The sequence below is a fragment of the Bos mutus genome, chromosome 21, assembly GCF_027580195.1.
Source record: "Bos mutus isolate GX-2022 chromosome 21, NWIPB_WYAK_1.1, whole genome shotgun sequence".
In the NCBI taxonomy this organism is placed as follows: Eukaryota; Metazoa; Chordata; class Mammalia; order Artiodactyla; family Bovidae; genus Bos; species Bos mutus.
Window position 1 is genome coordinate 28,854,616 of NC_091637.1, and position 20,598 is coordinate 28,875,213.

At 40.7% G+C, this 20,598-nt stretch overlaps 1 protein-coding gene across 2 annotated transcripts in view; it reads right to left on the reverse strand.

The window, feature by feature from the left end:
• LOC102272741 (neuronal acetylcholine receptor subunit alpha-7) overlaps nt 1–20,598 on the reverse strand; it is a 142,237-nt gene that overhangs the window by 53,596 nt on the left and 68,043 nt on the right. The window lies entirely within an intron of this gene.

Genomic DNA, 20,598 nt, shown 5'->3' on the forward strand with positions numbered 1-20,598 from the left:
CAGTGAGAATGTCAACAGAGATAGAAAATATAAGAAAGTACCAAATAGAAGTTACATCTAAACTGAAAGATACACTAGAGGAGTTCACCACAGCAGACTGGATGAGCCAGAAGAACAAATAAGCAAACTGGAAGATAAGATGATTGAACTCATCCAGACAGAACAGTAAAATGAAAAAGAACTTAAAAGTGAAGATACCCAAAGGGAGCTTTGAGATAACATCAAGCAGAAGAGCAATTTGCATTATAGAGGTTCCAGATGGAGAGGATAAAGAAAAAGGACAAGAAAAATTATTTGAAGAAATAGTGGCTGAAAACTTCCCCAATCTGTGAAAGGAAATACACATCCAGAGAAGTGCAGATGATTTCAAATAAGATGAATCTATAGACACACACACCAAGACATAGTAGAATTAAAATAACAAAAGTTAAGGATAGAGGACATTCTAAAAGGAGAAAGAGAAAAACAAGGTAACATGCAAGAGGTATATCAGTAGAATTCTCTGCAGAAACTGTACAGACCAGAAGGGAGTGGCATGATATACTAACGGTGCTGAAAGTAAAAAAAAAAGAAAAATTCTAGCCATGATTCTCTGCCTAGAAAGCTTATCATTCAGAACTGAAGAAGAGATCAAGATATTTCAAGATAATTAAAGCTAAAGGAGTTCATCATCACTAAACCAACCCAACAAGAAATGTTAAAGGGACTTCTTAAGCTGAAAAGAGAAAAAGAAATGGCATAATTAATAATAAGAAAACAAAAGTAAAAATCTCACTGAAAACGTTAACATATAATAAACACAGTGAACTAGTCCCTTATAAAATAAGCAGGAAGGTCAAAAGACAAAGCAATAAAATTAATTAAAATTAAAATAATTACTTAAGGGATGCATAAAATAAAGAGATTTAAAGTGAGTCATTGAAAGTATAAAATATGGGGCTTTCTGTGTTTAGTCACTCAGCTGTGTCTGACTCTTTGTGACCCCATGGATTGTAGTCCACAGGTTCCTCAGTCCTTGAGATTTTTCAGGCAAGAATACTGGAGTGGGTTGCCATTTCCTCCTCCAGGGGATCTTCCTAGCCCAGGAATAAAACATGGGGGAGTATCAAAAAGATAAAGTTTTGGAATGTATTCAAATTTAAGTTGCTACCAACTTAAAACAGACTAATTGTATAGGATTGCTATATGTGAACATCAGAGTATGGCAACACATAGCTATTGATACTTACTTTAAATGTAACTGGACCAAATTTATCAATCAGAATACATAGAGTGGATGAATGGACAAAAAAAAAAAAAAAGACCAAAATACAGGCTGCCTACAAGAGACTCAATTCAGAAGAAAGGACACACATAGACTAAAACTGAAGAAATGGAAAAAGATATTCCATGCAAAGGGAAAGGAAAAGAAAGCTGGAATAGCTATACTCATATCAGACAAAATGGAATTTAAAACTAACAGTGAAATAAAAGACAGAGAAGGGCATTATGTAATAATAGGGTTGCTACTGAGCAACCAATGGGTCATCTATAAAATCAAAAATTATCTAGAGAGAAATGAAACAGAAATATGACATACTAAAATCTATGGGATACAGTAAAGAGACTACTCTACACATGGACATCACCAGATGGTCAACACCGAAAATCAGACTGATTATGTTCTTTGCAGCCAAAGATGGAGAAGCTCTATACAGTCAGCAAAAACAAGACCAGGAGCTGACTGTGGCTCAGATTATGACCTCGTTATTGCAAAATTCAGACTTAAATTGAAGAAAGTAGGGAAAACCACTAGACCATTCAGGTATGACCTAAATCAAATCCCTTACAATTATACAGTGGAAGTAACAAACAGATTCAAGGGATTAGATGTGATAGAGTTCCTGAAGAACTATGGACAGAGGTTCATAACACAGTACAGGAGGCGGTGATCAAAACCATCCCCAAGAAGACATGTAAAAAGGCAAAATGGTTGTCTGAGAAGGCCTTACAAGCAGCTGAGAAAAGAAGAGAAGCAAAAAGCAAAGGAGAAAAGCAAAGATACATCCATCTGAATGCAGAGATCCAAACAATAGCAAAGAGAGATAAGAAAGCCTTCCTCAGTGATCAATGCAAAAAAATAGAGGAAAACAATAGAATGGGAAAGACTAGAGATCTCTTCAAGAAAATTAGAGATACCAAGGGAACTTTCATGCAAAGATGGGCACTATCAAGGACAGAAACAGCAAGGATGTAACAGAAGCAGAAGATATTAAGAAGAGGTGGCAAGAATACACAGAAGAACTGTACAGAAAAGATCTTCACGACCCATATAACCACGATGATGTGATCACTTACCTAGACCCAGACATTCTGGAGTGCAAAGTCAAGTAGGCCTTAGGAAGCAGCACTATGAACAAAGCTAGTGGAGGTGACTGAATTCCAGCTGAACTATTTCAAATCCTAAAAGATGATGCTGTGAAAGTGCTGCACTCAATATACCAGCAAATTTGGAAAACTCAGCAGTGGCCACAGAACTGGAAAAGGTCAGTTTTCATTCCAATCCCAAAGAAAGGCAAAGCAAAAGAATGTTCAAACTACCACACAATTGCACTCATCTAATACACTAGCAAAGTAATGCTCAAAATTCTCCAAGCTAGGCTTCATTAGTACATGAACCAAGAATGTCCAGATGTTGAAGCTGGATTTAGAAAAGGCAGAAGAACCAGAGATCAAATTGTCAACATCTGTTGTATCATAGGAAAAGCAAGAGTTCCAGAAAAACATCTACTTCTGCTTCATTGACTACGCTAAAGCCTTTGACTGTGTGGATCACTACAAACTGGGGAAAATTCTTCAAGGGATGGGAATACCAGACTACCTGACCTGCCTCTTGAGAAATCTGTATTCAGGTCAAGAAGCAACAGTTAGAACTGGACATGGACAACAGACTGATTCCAAATTGGGAAAGGAGTATGTCAAGGCTGTACATTGTCACCTTGCTTATTTAACTCATATGCAGAGTACATCATGTAAAATGCTGGACTGGATGAAGCACAAGCTGGAATTAAGACAGCCAGGAGAAATACTAATAACTTCAGATATGCAGATGACACCACCATTATGGCAGAAAGCAAAGAGTAACTAAAGAGCCTCTTGATGAAAGTGAAAGAAGAGAGTGAAAAAGTTGACTTAAAACTCAACATTCAAAAAACTAAGATCATGGCATCCTGTCCCAACACTTCAAGGCAAACAGATGGGGAAACAATGAGAGACTTTATTTTCTTGGGCTCCAAAATCACTACAGATGGTGACTGCAGCCATGAAATTAAATGATGTTTGCTCCTTGGAAGAAAAGCTATGACAACCCTAGACAAGATATTAAAAAGCAGAGACATTACTTTACCAACAAAGGTCCATATAGTCAAAGCTATTATTTTTCCAATAGTCATGTATGGATGTGAGTTGGACCATAAAGAAAGCTGAGTGCCTAAGAATTGATGCTTTTGAACTATGGTGTTGGAGAAGACTCTTGAGAGTCCCTTGAACAACAAGGAGATCAAACCAGTCAATCCTAAAGGAAATCAATCCTGAATATTCAATGGAAGGACAGATGCTGAGGTTGAAGCTCCAATACTTTGGCCACTGGATGTGAAGAACTGACTCATTGGAAAAGACCCTGATACTGGGAAAGATGGAAGGCAGGAGGAGAGGGGAACAACAGAGGATGAGATAGTTGGATGGCATCACCAACCCGATGAACATGAGTTTGAGCAAGCTCTGGGAGTTAGTGATGGACAGAGAGGCCTGGTGTGCTGTAGTCCATGGGCTGGCAAAGAGTCAGACATGACTGAATGACGGAAGTGAACTGAAAGCAACTTTAAAAGTCCACATCAATACAGGTTTGCCTCATAAAACAAGAAAAACTTCTCCAAAGTAATCTAACTTTACACGTAATGGGACTAGGAAAAGAAGAGCAAACAAAGCTCAGAATTAGTAGAAGAGAGGAAATAATAAAGCTTAGGGCAGATATGAAAGGAATAGAGAAAAAACTAGTAGAAAAGATCAATGAAATGAAGACCTGGTTCTTTGAAAAGATAAACAAAGTTAACAAACCTTTAGCTAGAGTAACCAGAAAAAAAGAGAGAGGACTCAAATAAATAAATCAGAAATGAAAGAAAAAATGCTACAACCTCAGAAATATAAAGGATCATAAGAGATCCAACAAACAGTTATGTGCCAACAAGTTGGATAATCTAGAAGAAAGGGATAAATTCACAGAAACATATAACTTCCAACACTGAATCTTAATGATACAGAAAACCTGAAAAGACCAATCAATAGCAAAAAGACTAAAACAGTAATAAAAAAATACAATAAAAAAACCCAGGACCAGATGGCTCACTGGATAATTGCACAGAGAGTATTTAAAGAAAATTTAATATCCATCTTTCTCAAACTCTTCAAAAGTTGAAGAGAAGAGAGACTTCCCACATATATTTTACATAGGAAGCATTACTGTGATACCAAAACCATATGAGGGAATGACAGAAAAAAAATAAAGGCCAATATACTTGACAAAATGTGTGTAAATATCCTCAATAAAATATTAGCAAATCTAATTCAATAATACATTAAAAAGATCATATATGATAACCATGTGAGATTTATTCCAAGGATGAAAGAATGGTTCAAATCCATGTATCAATCAATGTGATACATGAAAATGAAGAATAAAAAGCATATGATCACCTCAATAGATACAGAACAAGAATCTGACACAATTCAACAACTATTGATGATAAAAATTCTCAACAAAGTAGCCACAGATGTAATATACCCCAACTCAATAAAATCCACATATGACAAACCCACAGTTAACATCATACTCAATGGTGAAAAGCCAAAAGATTTTCCCCTAAGATCAGTTAACAGGATAAGGGCATCCCTTCTTGCCACTTTTATTCAGCAGTTTCAGATGTCCTAACCCAAAGCAATTAGGGAAGAAAAAGAAATGAAAGGCATTCAAATCAGAAAGAACAAAGTAAAACTGTCACTACTTACAGATGATATGATACTATATAGATATAACTTAAGTTTCCATCACAAATAATCATGAATAACCAAAACAATCTTGACAAAGAAGAAGAAAGCTGGAGGTACCATGCACCTTGATTTCAAACTACAATACAAAGCTATAGTAATCAAAATGGTATGGAATTGGCACATAAACAAACACAAGTCAATGGAATAGAATTGAGAGCCCCAAAATATACTCACACATATATGCACAATTAATTTACAACAGAGGAGCAAACAACACATAATGGAGAAATGATAGTCTATTAGATAAATGGTGGAGAAACTTGACAGAAACATGCAAAACAATGAAACTAGTCCACTATCTTACACCATCTGTGTGTGAGCTAAGTGGCTTCAGTTGTGTCTGACTCTTTGTGACCCTATGAACTGTAGCCTACCAAGCTCATCTGACCATGGGATTCCCCAGGCAAGAATACTGGAGTAGGTTGCCATTTCCTTCTCCAGGGGATCTTCTCAACCCAGGAAGTAAACCCTCATGTCTTATGTCTCCTGCACTGGCAGGCAGGTTCTTTACCACTAGTGGCCACCAGTGGGTTACAGTCCATAGGGTCACAAACAAAGGACTATATTACACTAAAAAGCTTCTGAAGAGTAAAGAAAATTACCATCTAAATAAAAAGGCAACCTCCTGAGGGCAAATAGATATTTGTAAATTATATATTTGATATGGAGTTGATATCAAAAATATATAAAGAACTCACACAGAAGATGGCAAAGAATTAAGACATGGAGATCATTCTCCTCCCCAAAAATACATCAAAAATACATCTGCATGTGGAACAACTCCTACAGAACACCTGCTGAAAGCTGGCAGAAGACATCAGACTTCCAAAAAGGCAAGCTAAACTCCATATAAAGCAGTAGGGAAAAGGCAGTAAGAAAATAAAGAGACAAACGGACACCTTGGGGAGGGAGCTGTGAAGGTAGAAAAGTTTCTATATACTGGAAACTTCCTCAGGGGCAGGGACAGGAGGGAGATACAGAACCTCAGAGAGGAGCACAGCAACAAGTGCGTGCAAGACAAAGCAGAGAGAATTCGGTAAGAAATCAAAGTTGACCAGCACTTCTCAGCCAAGAAGCTGTTTGCACAGTCAAATGACAAGGATGGGCTGGGTGCTGAGGCTCAGACTTCCTTCAGGGGTTGGACTCCAGGGAGAGGAATGGGGTTGACAACTGTGTCGATACTCTGACGGGGTTAATACAACACAGCCAAGGGAGTCCAGGGGAAAACCTGTGTCTGCCAGAGAGGCAAGAGATCATTGTCCCAGGAACCCTCTAACTCCATGTATTCCCAGACCACAGGACCACTCCCACCACCACTTTGAGAGTGCTGTAGGAGGGATGAGCTGGCTGTGGTCTGTGACTGCAGAGGTGGGCATGATGGCCACCTCAGCAGTTGCCAAGCTCTACACAGGGGCAGGTCACTACCCACAGCTTTCAGGGAGCCTTTGCATCTTGGCTCTTCCTAGGGACCCACGACCCAAGGCCAATTCATCTGGGACAGCACACAACATGGCTTAGCCTGTAGCAACATCCAGCAGGCCTCTACCACCTGAGGCACCCCCCGAACATCCCAATGGTGGCTATCTTATCCCTCCCTCTCCCCAGTCCAACTGAGCAAGTGAGTCCTAATAAGGGAACAGACACCAGAGGGCAGCCTACAATGAGGGGTGGGGCCAAAACAAAAGCAGAGCACCAAGGGGCTGTGTGACCAAGAGGAGGAAGGGAATGCACTCCTGCAGCAGCAGGTGCGGTGGATTATCCCCACAACTAGCTTGAGACTGTGGACTTTGGGGGCAATAGTGAACCTTGTGAACAAGCTGGAGTAAGGCCAGATCTGAGTAGGACCTGACCCCACAGTGCCCACAGCAAGTCCAGAAACTGTACAATAAATACTGGAGGATTTTCTGAGTAGATAGATTGGAGCACACTGTATGGCGAGGACAGCTGACATCACAGGGTAATATTCTTATTATTTTTTGTTCAGTCACTAAGTTGTGTCCGACTCATGGTGACCCATGGACTGCAGCCTGCCAGTCTCCTCTGTTCTCCACCATCTCCTAGAGTTTGTTCAAACTCATGTCTATTGCATCAGTGATGCTATCTAACCATCTCATCCTTTGCTGCCCCCCTTCTCTTTTGCCTTCAGTCTTTCCCAACATCAGGGTCTTTTCCAATGAGTTGGCCTTTCACATTAAATGGCCAAAGTAATAGAGCTTTATCATCAGCATCAGTCCTTCCAATGAATATTAAGGGTTGATCTCCATACGGCTGATCGCCTTGCAGTCCAAGGGACTGTCAAGAGTCTTCGCAAGCACCACAATTTGAACACATCAGTTCTTCAGTGCTCGTCCTTCTTTATGGTCAAATGCTCATATTGATACATGACTACTGGAAAAAAACATTGCTTTGAATATATGGAGCTTCATTGGCAAAGTGATATCTCTGTTTTTAAATAAGCTGTGTAAGTTGGTTATAGCTTTCCTTCCAAGGAGCAAGCATCTTTTAATTTCATGGCTGAAATCACAGTCCACAGTGATTTTGGAGCCCAGGAAAATAAAATCTGTCACTGCATCAATTTTTTCCCCTTCAGTTTGCCATAAAGTGATGGGATATATACATACATACATATATACATACACACACACACACATACACACACACAATTATGACTGATTCATGTTGTTGTATGGCAGAAGCCAATACAAAATTGTAAAGCAATTTTCCACCAATTAAAAAATAATTTAAAATTAAAAAAAGACCTCACACAAATCAACAATAACAAAACAATGCAATCAAAAATAGGCAGAGGATCTGAATAGATATTTTTCCAAGGAAGATATAGAAATGGCCAACAGGAACATGAATGAAAAAAAATGTTCAGCATCACTAATTATTAGGGAAATGCAAATTAAAACCACGAAGACATATCATCTCACATCTGCCAGAATGGCCATCATCCAAAGGAGAAGAAATAACTAATGTTGGAAATGATATGGATGAAAGGCAATCTTCTTACACTGTTGGTGGGACTATAAATTGGTACAGCCACTATGGAAAATGGTAAGGAAACTCTTTTAAAAATTAAGACTAGAACTACCATATGGTCCAGCTATTTTATTTCTGGTCATTTATTCAAATAACCCAAGAACACTAATCTGATTAGATACAGTCACTTCTGTGTTCACTGCAGCATAATTTACAATAATCAAGATATCATAACAACCTAAGTGTCCACTGATGGAGAATGGATAAAGAAGATACACCCACACAATGGACTACTACTCAGTCCTCAAAAGAATGAAATCCTGCCATTTGCAACAATATGGATGGACCTTGCAGGTTAAATAAGTCAAACAAATATGGTAATATTTCACTCATGTGTGGAATATAAACAAACTAATAATGGAACAAAATAAAGCAAATACAAACTCATAGGTACAGAGATCAGATTAGTGGTTACCAAAGGCGAAGAGGGTTTGGAGGATGGGTAAAATAAGTGAAGTGAGTCAACTATATGGTGGTGGATGGTAACTAGACTTGTAGTGGTCATCACTTTGAAGTGTATACACATGTCAGATTATAATGTATACTCCAAATTAACAGACTGGTTCCAAATAGGAAAAGGAATATGTCAAGGCTGTATACTGTCACCCTACTTATTTAACTTATATGCAGAGTATATCATGAGAAATGCCGGGCTGGATGAAGCACAAGCTGGAATCAAGACTGCTGTCAGAAATATCAATAACCTCAGATATGCAGATGACACCACCCTTATGGCAGAGAGTGAAGAACTAAAGAGCCTCTTGATGAAAGTGAAAGAGGAGAGTGAAAAAGTTGGCTTAAAGCTCAACATTCAGAAAACAAGGATCATGGAATCTGGTCCCATTACTTCATGGCAAGTAGATGGAGAAACAGTGGAAACAGTGGCAGACTTTATTTTTGGGGGCTCCAAAATCACTGCAGATGGTGACTGCAGCCATGAAATAAAAAGATGCTTACTCCTTGGAAGAAAAATTATGACCAACCTAGACAGCATATTAAAAAGCAGAGACATTACTTTGCCTACAAAGGTCCATCTAGTCAAAGCTATGGTTTTTCCAGTAGTCACATATGGATGTGAGAGTTGGACTATAAAGAAAGCTAAGCACCGAAGAATTGATGCTTTTGAACTGTGGTGTTGGAGAAGATTCTTGAGAGTCCCTTGGACTGCAAGGAGATCCAAGCAGTCCATCCTAAAGGAAATCAGTCCTGAATGTTCATTGGAAGGACTGATGTTGAAGCTGAAACTCCAATACTTTGGCCACCTGATGTGAAGAGATGACTCATTTGAAAAGACCTTGATGCTGGGAAAGATTGAAGGTGAAAGGAGAAGGGGACAACAGAGGATGAGATGGTTGGATGTCATCATCGACTCAATGTACATGAGTTTCAGTAAACTCCGGGAGTTGGTGATGGACAGGGAGGCCTGGTATGCCTGCAGTCCATGGGGTTGCAGAGTCTGAGCGACTGAATTGAACTGAACTGATGTCTATAAGCAACCATGGAAAGTGAAAATTCAATATAATAAATTGCTGTAATTAAATGAAACTCTTAAATATAAATTTAACAAAACATTTATAGAACCTGTATGCTGAAAATTATAAAATACCCATGAAAAAAAATCGTAAGAGTTAAACCAGAATCAAACATTGGGAGAGGCAATGTAGTATGTCAATTCTCCCCCAAATAATCTGTCGATTTAACAAAGTGGCTATCAAATTTCCATTAAGATTTTTTGTCGACATAGACAAGGTCACTCTGAATTTATAGAGACATAGGCAAACGAACTAAAAGAGCTAAAACAATTTTGAAAAATAAGAATAAACTGAGAGGAAAAACACTATTTAATGTTAAGCCTTACTTAAAACTAAAGCAAGCAAGACAACATCACACTAGTTGATGGAGGGACACAGATCAAAAGAACAGAACAGAGAACCCAACAGCAGACCCACATAGATACACCCAACTGACTGTGACAAAGACTTAAGGCAATTCAAAGGAGGAATATTACAACCTTTTCAAAGAAAGGAGTTAGACAACCTGGAAAACCATAGGCAAAAAGAATTCTGAATGAAGTCTCACACATTATACAAGAATTCACAAAAATTAACTCAAAATGAATCACCGACTTATATGTAATCCTTAACTATAAAACTCAGAAGGAAACAGGAGAGACTCTTCAGGACACAGGGGTAGATTAAGATTTCTTAGACTTGATACCTAAACACAACCCATCAAGAAGATTCATTTAAATAAAAACTTTACTCTGTGAAAAATCCAGTTAGGAATGTGACAAGCTACAGAAGGATAAAAAGTATTTTCAATAGATAGCCAACTAGACTCATAGTTAGAATATAATATATAAGAATTATCAAAATGCAAAAGTAAAAAATAAATAATAAAATCAGCAATGATCAAATTAGAAAAAAGGCAAAATAAATGAACAGATACTTGATTAAAGAGGATATGCATACCTAATAAATACATAGGAAAATGTTCAACATTTTCCCATCATTAGTCATCGTGGAAATGCAAACTAAAACCACAATATTACTACATACCTATGAGAATGACCAAAGTAATAAATAATGATGACATCAAATCCTTGTGAAGATGCAGTATAGCCGAGTCATGTATTTCTAAGGAGAATGTAAATGGTACAGGCCTACTGAAATGGATAGGTAGTTTCTTATAAAACTCAACAGCTATGAATTATACAACCCAGCAACTGTAATCTTGTCTAATTTATACCAGAGAAATAAAAATTTATGTTCACATAAAATCCTGTACATGAATGGTCATAGTAGCTACATTTACAATAGCTTAAAACTATAAACAACACAAATGTCCCTCAACGAATGGATATTTAAACACACGTTGTATATCTATACTATGGAATGTTATTTAGCCCTTCTCAAAAGATTAAGAGTTCATTTACATAATATTACTGAAATGCCATAATTATATATACATCAGTTCAGTTCAGTTCAATCGCTCAGTTGTGTCTTACTCTTTGAGACCCCATGGATTACATCACGCCAGGCCTCCCTGTCCACCCCCAACTCCTGGATATGCATGTGTGTATATATATATATAAAATGACACCACTATTGAGGGAAGAGGGGGATGGAAATGAAGCAATTAGACTTTGTAATGGGTATCGATACTAGTTGAACCATGAAGACTTTTTTTTTACTTGCCCTTAGTCTGAAGTTGTTTTTTACGTTAAGTGAGATAAAGGGTCAACAAAGCCAATACAAAAAGAAAATCACAACATCCTCTGGAAGGCCAGGAAGAGGCCACTTGCCACAAGTCTTTAGAGGCACTCACTGGAAGTCTAGGGCTTCCCTCATAGATCAGTAGTTAAAGAATCTGCCCGCAGTGCAGGAGACCTGGGTTCAATCCCTGGGTCAGGAAGATCCTCTAGAGAAGGAATGGCAACCCATTCCAGTATCCTTGCCTGAAAAATCCCATGGACAGAGGAGCCTGGTGGGCTGCAGTCCATGGGGTCTCAAAGAGTTGGGGGTGACTGAGTGACTAAAACTTTCACTTTCTTTACTGGAAGTCTATAAAATGGAGCCCATTCTGTGTTCTGCTTACTAAGAACATCAAAGGAACTCTGTTATAGTCATAACACATCTTGCCTGTTGATTACAAAGTGGATAAGGAATCCTGTAATAATTCACTAAAGTTCTTTGAAACTACTGCATCCTGGGAAAATGAAAAGCAATACCCAGGTAAGTACCAGAGAGAAGCACTCAGATGGTTAGAATCAAGTCCCATTTGTTCTTTCGTCACTGGCCACCAATACTGTAAGCATCCTTCATCATTCAGTTTCTCTCTCTCTCTCTCTCTCTAGACAGCAAGAGAGAGACAAGAATTTAATTAAGGTTATTGTATGGGCTGAAATTCCTGATATCAAACCCCCAAATTCCTCCTAGTTTCCACCTAATTAAAGATATGCAAGTATATCTTGGGTATTCATGCCCTGCAGGTCAAAGTCTATCAAAGTTTGGTCCACGGGCCACTAGTAGCATATTCCTGAGCTGTACTCCACATCTGCTGTAGCCTACCCTGGGAGGGGTGGGGAGGTAGAGATGAAGCCTCCACCGCTAGCAAGTACTTAGGAGCTTCTTAGGCAGAGCAGAAGTCAGAAAATCAAATCAGAAAAGTCAAAATGAGTAGGAGGATCGAGAGTACCCATATGGGCTGCAAGGACTCAGAGGACTACCCCAAAGAAAACTCTGAGCAGCCTGGGAATTTTTAAAGCTCACTGTCTCCTCGTGAACCTTCTGACAGGTGCAGGAGGACTGCAGATATTGCTAGCACAGGGGCAGAGCGGTTCTAGGTTCTAGATCCTGGCCCTGGAACTTCCCTGCAGCAATGGTGCTTCTGGTTACAAACTCTTTTAGGTGCAATAGCTCAGATGCTGAAGAGTCTGCCTGCAAAGCAGGAGACCCCAGTTCATTCCGTGGGTTGGGAAGATACCCTAGAGAAGAGAATGGCTATCAACTCTGGTATTCTTGCCTGGAGAATCCCATGGACAGAGGAGCCTGGTGGGCTATATATAATCACAGGATCGCAAAGAGTCGGACACGACAGAGCAACTAACATTTTCACTTTTCTTATGTGCTTTGATGAGTTTTTAATCCCAGATAGGCAAAGATGGATGAAATTCATAGACTTACTATATACACATGTTAGACAAGGAAGCAAAGACATAACCTTAACAGAGACAGAACAACTGTTAAATTCAGCTCTCATGGGCTGGTGCAGTTGTCCCAGATTTACCCCTCAATATTTCACAGTTATCCTCCTCACTGTTTTCCATTTGCTTCCCTGTTAGTCACTGATGTGTAGCTATTATTTCATCTTCCTTACTCAACTCCAGCTCCAAGTCTGTCAGCAGAATCTATTTTTAAGCCAATAATCAACTAGAAGTAACAGGCAGCCCTTGTGTCTTCCTGCTATATTTAGATCTCTTATTTTTCATTTTTTCTTGTCTGTGCTCTGGCTACACCCTCCAGCAGACTGCTGACCGAAGAGATATCTGCTATCTATGCCTTCTGTTTGACTTGGACATGGATCTAACTTCTCAACTGCAAGTTTATGTTTGCTGCAGTTTTCCTGTGGATTGTGTTTATCCAATCATTAAAGTTTCCTTTTAGTCTTGCCTTATAATGTGTTCCATGAAGAATCAGAGCTGAATTTAATATTGTTTTTCTGACTCTGTTAATTTGTTTCCTTTTTTTCAACATGGATACAAACTAACGTGAACTGTTACTAAACCTACCAAATTAATCCATCCTTGCCTACCTGGGATTAAAAATTATATGGTATTTTTCATTCAGCGAGCTGCTGGAATCCATCAGGGTATCTGCATTCTTATTTACATGTAAGATCTGTCAGCTGTTCCTGTCTGTTGAGACGTCTTCACCATGCTACCTGATATGTGTTAGCTTTATAAATTTTCCACTTTTTAATCCATGTTCCAGAATAATTTATTCAACATATATTTATCTATTCCTTGATGCTATGTAAAAACATACCTTTTAAAATGTAAATATTTTCCAAACTTTTCCACTTTTATGTATTTTAAGTCTATCCTGATTTTATACCTCATAGGCATATTTAGTAATTTTTATTTCCCTACAAAGTCACCTGCTACCATCAGGTGTTCAATCTATGTATATGTTCTTTCATTCATTCACTTTTCAGATGTTTTCAAAGAACTAGATTTTCATTTAGAATTTCTGTTTTTATAAATGCATACATTTTTGTTTTAGCCTTGAAAAGATATCAGATTTAGCAGTATTCTTATTCAACAAATAAAAACTAAAGACAAAGGACAAGAAAAGAAACAAAATGAGTATCTTTTGTATTTCTCAAGTTTACTGAGAAAACAGTGTGATCCTGAACTGCTAAATCTGCTGTCTTTCTGTGGCATTTTACAGATATACCTACTTCGATGGCTTTATTTTCATTATGTTCAATCATTTTGATTAAAATTTATCTTATGAACATGTAATAAAGTCGGTTTTTATTTGTTTGCTTTCAACCAATTAGAGAATTTATTTTGTTTTGGGAATTGTTATGGGACTTAAACCTACTTGCATTTTTCTAATTAGAGATTGTCTTACTTTCTGCTATTCTGTAAGCTCTTTTTACTATTGATATTGCTTATTTTTCTATTCAGGCATTAGGTGCACTGACAATCTTTTATTCCTTATTTTGTGTCTAGTGGTTTGGAAGCTATTACCACTTCTTTTCCTCTGTTGGCTCCTCAGATATTTAACACACTGATTCACTTGTACCGTTTAAAGTGCCGTGCCTTTTTGCATCTAACTAAGGTATGCGTGTCATTCACGGACCAGAGAAGCCCCACAGCAAACTTCTACTGTTACTGCTCTGTGTCTCCATCTCTTACCAACCATATCTCTTGCTATTATTCATATTTAAAATATTGTCAAATATTTAAACTTAACTATGACTTTCAGAGGTTCTTTGTTAACAATTTCAGACTGTACTCCAGTCAGTATTTGAACCAAGATTTTCTCTCCCATTTCTTCCCCAGCTCAGCAAGTTGGAGATCAACTGCTGACCATGAAGCCAGCACCATAGGACTCCCTCTGCCTCCAGCTCCACCTGAGGAGTTTTGTTCCCAGAATTTCCCAACCCTCCACAGCTACCTGGGGGAGGCAACAAAATTTTCCTTGGTTTATTCTTATATTGCTGAAATATATCCTTGAGTAATGCTTTCAGATGGAACTGAAATGACTTGAGTCTTTACAAACTTGAAAATTTCTTAAGTTTTTTTTTTTTTTTTTTGTCTGCTGTGGTGAACTCTTGTAGTGTATTTTTCATCTTATTTATAACTTCTCTTTGGTTGTTGTTGTTCAGTCACTAAGTCATGTTGGATGCTTTGCAACCCCACAGATTGCAGAATGCCAGGTTTCCCTGTCCTTCACTATCTCCCAGAGTTTGCTCAAACTCATGTCCACTTAATCAGCAATGGCATACAACCATCTAATCCTCTGTTTCCCCCTTCTCCTCCTGCCTGCAGACTTTCCCAGCATCAAAGTCTTTCCCAATGAGTCAACTCTCCGAATCAGGTGGTCAAAGTATCAGGGCTTCAGCTTTAGCATCAGTCCTTTGAATGAAGAGTCAGAGTTGATTTCCTTTAGGATCAACTGGTTTGATCTCCTTGCAGTCCAAGGGACTCTCAAGAGTCTTCTCCAGCACCACAATTTGAAAGCATCAATTCTTCAGTGCTCAGCCTTCTTTATGGTCCAGCTCTCACACCCATACATGACTACTGGAAAAACCGTAGCTTTGACTATATAGACTTCTGTCAGCGAAGTAGTATCTTTGCTTTTTAATATGCTGTCTAGGTCTGTCATAGCTTTCTTTCCAAAGAGCAAATGTCTTTTAATATCATGGTTGCAGTCACCATCCACAGTGATTTTGGAGCCCAAGAAAAGAATCTGTTACTGTTTCCACTTTTTCCCTATTTATTTGCCATGAAGTGATAGGGCCAGACACCATGATCTAAGTTTTTTGATTGCTGAGTTTTAAGCCAGCTTTTTTACTCTCCTCTTTCACCTTTATCAATATTCTCTTTAGTTCCTCTTCACTTTCTGCCATTAGGGTGTAATCATCTGCATATCTGAGGTTATTGATAGTTTTACTAGAAATCTTGATTCCAGTTTGTGATTCAACCAGCCGGCACTGTGCATGACGTTCTCTGCACATAACTTAAATGAGCAGGGTGACAATATACAGCTGTGACATACTCCTTTCCCAATTCGGAACCAGCCCATTGTTCCATGTCACTGTTATCTTCAATAAAAGACTATAAATCATACTAAAAGATAACTGGAGCAGTTTAAATAGGATACTCCTTCATAACAGATTGGTATGGAATGTGAAGGAGAAAAGAGAATGATAAACTCTATGGGTTATGACCCATAAGCCACACTGCTGCCCCAAACAAGCCAGAATTACTGGTGCTGGGACTGAATCTCTCCATCTAGAGCTGAGTGCCAAGCATTAAGGCCTCCAGCAATCCCCTACTAAACCAGGGCCATGGCCCCCAATACTGCATCCACTCACTCTAATTTGCTGCCTTCCATGTGCTTTTTGCCACATTCACTTTTGGTAAAAACAAACAAACAAACCTATGAATAGAACATAGTCCCTTTGACAAAGCTCACTGGCTAGAGGCGAGAAACCTGAGTGTTAAACTGTATTTGCCATGTGACATGATGCTGAGAAACACTAAGTTCTCTGAGGTCCACTGCATCCCAGAGGCAGAGACGGCACAGGGTGTCAAGGGCAGAGTCCTGGAGGAGAAGTCCGGCTGGATGGATCTGAATGCCTTACTGTACTTCATCCTGGCCTAATATCCTGTTCATTACCATCTTCCTTGAATTTAAAGCAATGCATTGGGGGTCCTGCAATATTTGTTCCCCTTCCAAGATCATCACTCACTGTCTGCTCTAAGAGCCCCTAGCCGTGGCCTCATCTAGAGCTTCTGCATGAGATGTCCTGTCCTGTCAGCTTCCAAGCCTTCATCCAACTGTTGTCTCCTTGTAGCCACTTGTCCTGGGAGGACCACATACATTATTACCTAAGCTGGGCCACTCTTAAAAGTGAAAGGGATACAGTTAATAGATGTGCCAAGACTGCCCCCAACAGACGGGTCCTATCTGGCCCCTTCCCAGAAACAACCTCTCCCCCCTCCCACTAGATGACGATCTCTCTCCTCCAGAGCTTTCTAGATGCCAGACCCCTGACTCACATTATCTTTTCTATAAGATGATCTTTTCTGTAAGATGAGCCCTTGTCTTAGACCCATGATGAGGTCATCAAGTGTTGCAAAAGTCAAAGGTTTGGGAGTTTGTCCTGTGTTTCACACACACCAACACCTTGGTTCTGTGTTTCAGAAACAGTTTCTTTAATTGTGAGGGAGGAAGAGTAACTCCACAAGACTTCACTGCAGTCAGAATTCAGATCAGGTGAGCCCACCAGGATACAGCCATGTGTGACTGACTACAAATGCCTCAAGGACAATCAAAGTGTGTCCTGAGACGATTCCCCTGAGCAGAACTGACAGCATCAGCTACACACCCGCCTGGAGGCCCTGCCCCCCAGCCTGGTTCCTCCAGATTTCAAGGCACGCCGTGGACACACTCAGCTTGACCTGGCCCCTGCACAGCTGAGGTCCTGAGGGCTTCGGAAGAGAACCAGCAACCCCGCCTACCAAGTCTTGTCCTTGTCAATCACAACTTCCTCTGCTCTCCTTCCTCTGTGTGGGCGGCCAGTGAGCATAGCCTGGGTGTGTGTGTGGGTTTGTGTGTGTGTTAAACTGCTTAGTCATGTCCAACTGTTGTTACCCCATGGACTGTAGCTGTAGCCTGGGTAGGCAGTGGAAATCCTGTAGGAACCCCCATAGCAGGCTGGGGAGAGGGCACAGTGAGAGCTGACCTTGGCCCCGCCACTTCTGCAGGAGGCTTTGGAGGATGACCAAACTCCCCATCGAATTCCTGTCTCACCTATTTACTACACAGACCCTTACAGCCAAGTTGGCTCCGTGTCTGATGCTAGGAAGATCAATAAACTCATCTGCCAAAACCAGTCTCTTGGGCTGGATGGGTCTCACAGCCCTCAGGGTGCAGGGAGCAGAGGGCTTTCTGAGGTAGCCTGGCACCACGGGTAGGAAGACAGTATTAAAGGGCCACCCTGGATGCAAAGCTGTCCCTAGAAAACTCTGCTGGCTGCAGTGCCTGGCTCTCTGAAATTCTTTTCTAGCTCTCACCCAGCAGCTTGTATTCTGTCATTCCAAGCTGGCCAGCAAGGGATTTGTTCAAGGAAAAGTCGGTTGTCGATGATGAGGAAAGATCATCAAGAAGTGATGGTCTGAAAATCCCTCAGTGGCTCTGAAACTGGGAGAAGCCAGGCTAACTCCTTCCAGAAAGAAAGAGAGGCTGAGACAGAATGGCCAGAGAAGGTCTGAAAATGGAGTCTATTCTGAGGGAGGGAGAGAGGAGTGACTTCAATTTGTCTAACTTGTGGGAAAATAAAACACAAGAGCTCTAAAAGCACAACTAGAGGCAAGTACTCTGGAGTCAGGCATGTCCTGCTGGGGGATCTCAGGGAAGTGGCTGAACTTCTTTGTGCACTGGTTTCCTGTACTTGGGCTTCCCTGGTGGCTCAGATGGTAAAAAAAAATATGCCTGTGACATGGGAGACCTGGGTTTGATCCCTGGGTTGGGAAGATCCTGTGGAGGAGGGCATGGCAATCCACTCCAGTAATCCTGCCTGGAGAATCCTCATGGACCTAGGAGCCTGGTGGGCTACAGTCCATGGGGTCACAAAGAGTCGGATACTACTGAGCAACTACGCACACACACATTCTTGCCCTGAGATGTGAATGCTAATGCAGACTTTGGAGCCATTCAGCCCTTTGCAGAAAGAGTGGAGCAAAGCAAGGGCACTAAAGATCTGCAAGTGCACTAAAGATCTGCATCCAAATCAGGATGAGGCAGCCAGGTCTCTGGGCTTCCAGCAGCTGAGTGAGTATGCACATCCACGTGCCCTCCATCCCCTGATTTTACCAAGATACTGGAGGAACAAACACAGATAAAACACAACCACCGCCGTAAGCTGGGAGGGGTGTACAAGCAGAAAAGAAGCGATAATAACTTCCAAACAAGATAACCATGGGATGGAAATCAGTTGCTAGCAAGTCAGAGAAAGAATATGAATTCGAATTTTGACTGTTACTGAGAGCAAAAATGGAAATGCAATCCTACAGAGGCTCTCCTGTCTCATTCAAAGTAAAACCAAAAACCCAGTAGACTTGGGCAGCACCCGTTGTTATCTCTGATCCTCTCACCTGACTCAGGCCCACCAATCTGGCCCCTTCTGTTCCAAGGACAGATCTAGATGACAAGTTCCTGCCTCAGGGTAATCCAAAAAAGATACATCTTGTAAAGATAAAATCATGACACACAAATATAAAATGAACATATTTGTGTCAAAGACGTTTTTTAAGTCATTAATTAATGAGGGAAACAGCAAGCCATGAAAATCCAATTCTGACGAGCATCCAAAGGGCAGACATGGACACAGGCAACCAGGAAGACCGATCCCATCCATTCACAGAGAAGTCAGTCCATCAGACAGAATCCATTTGCTTCTCAATGGACTGGAATCATTTCCATCACTACCAGTCCGAGAACTTGCAAAGTTGAAAAGTGGTTCAAGGACCATGGCCTCCTGACCACTAGAGCATCTGATAACCTGGGAGGTGCAGGTGACCTCACACGAAGATGCCACAGATGCCCGCTTATCTTTCTCTCCTTCACCATTTTATTTATTTTATGATGGTAATGATGTTTTGCATTTCAAAGCCTTTCACCATCTTTCCTGACAAGCCTAGGCACCTGTTCTTTCTGCCAAGAGCATTCGTCTCCCTGATTGGCCTCCCTCTCCGGTCTCACAGCCCACATCTGGCTCCAGCATGTGTGAGGCTCCCTCCCCAATTCTTACAGCCCTCAAAACTGAGTGCATGTTCTCCCCCCTCTCTCCCTTTCTCTAGAGTGCAGGGAGTTTTGCCCATCTTGATGGCTGCTGTATCCTGGGATCCTAGAACAGTATATGACAACAGCATGTAAGCCTTCATTAAATATTGGTTGAGCAAAGAGACAGATGAAAAACAAACATCAACAGCAGCAGGGGTGAGAAGGGGGAGGTCTGGATGGACAAAGGTTGGCAGGTTCCACTCACTTTCTAAACACTGCTTTGCCCTCTTGCCACATCACATTATTTACAAACAGCCTCCCTCCAGATTAGGTCAGATTTGATAACAGAGGTTCTATCACAGCATTCCCCAAAGCCTCCTTCTCTAAGAACCAAAGCTGAAAAGTTACCTTTGTTCACCTGGAGATTCCTGTCCCCATCAAGAGACATGATGTCCTTTTAGTAATACCTCCACCCTGACCCCCACCCCCAGACCAGCCACAGCTGCATGATGGGCCTGGGAGCACCAACTCCAGAACCCCCTTCTGGAGCCAATGGCAGTGACAGCACTGAGTCTAAGATATTCACCCTCTAAGATCCCATTCCATACATGGACTATTATACCATGATTTGACCCAGGGGAGCAACTGCCACTCACAAGGATGCAGGTCCCTGCTCATCTTTATCACCTTTGCTACCTACCTGCCTCCTCCACTTTGCCTGAGTCCCAGGATGCTTCCCCATCACTCAATCACTGCTGCCCTCCCCCAAGAGCCAGGATGGGATCTCCAAACAGGCCAAGGTGAAAACAACTGGAATTTCAGTGGCCAGCTCACCTGTACTGAGTTGACCATGCCGACAGCCATTCTGCCCATGTCCGAGGCCCTGTTCATGAATGGGACAGGCAAGCAGAATGACATTCCTGGAAGCAGCTGTCAATCTATCACA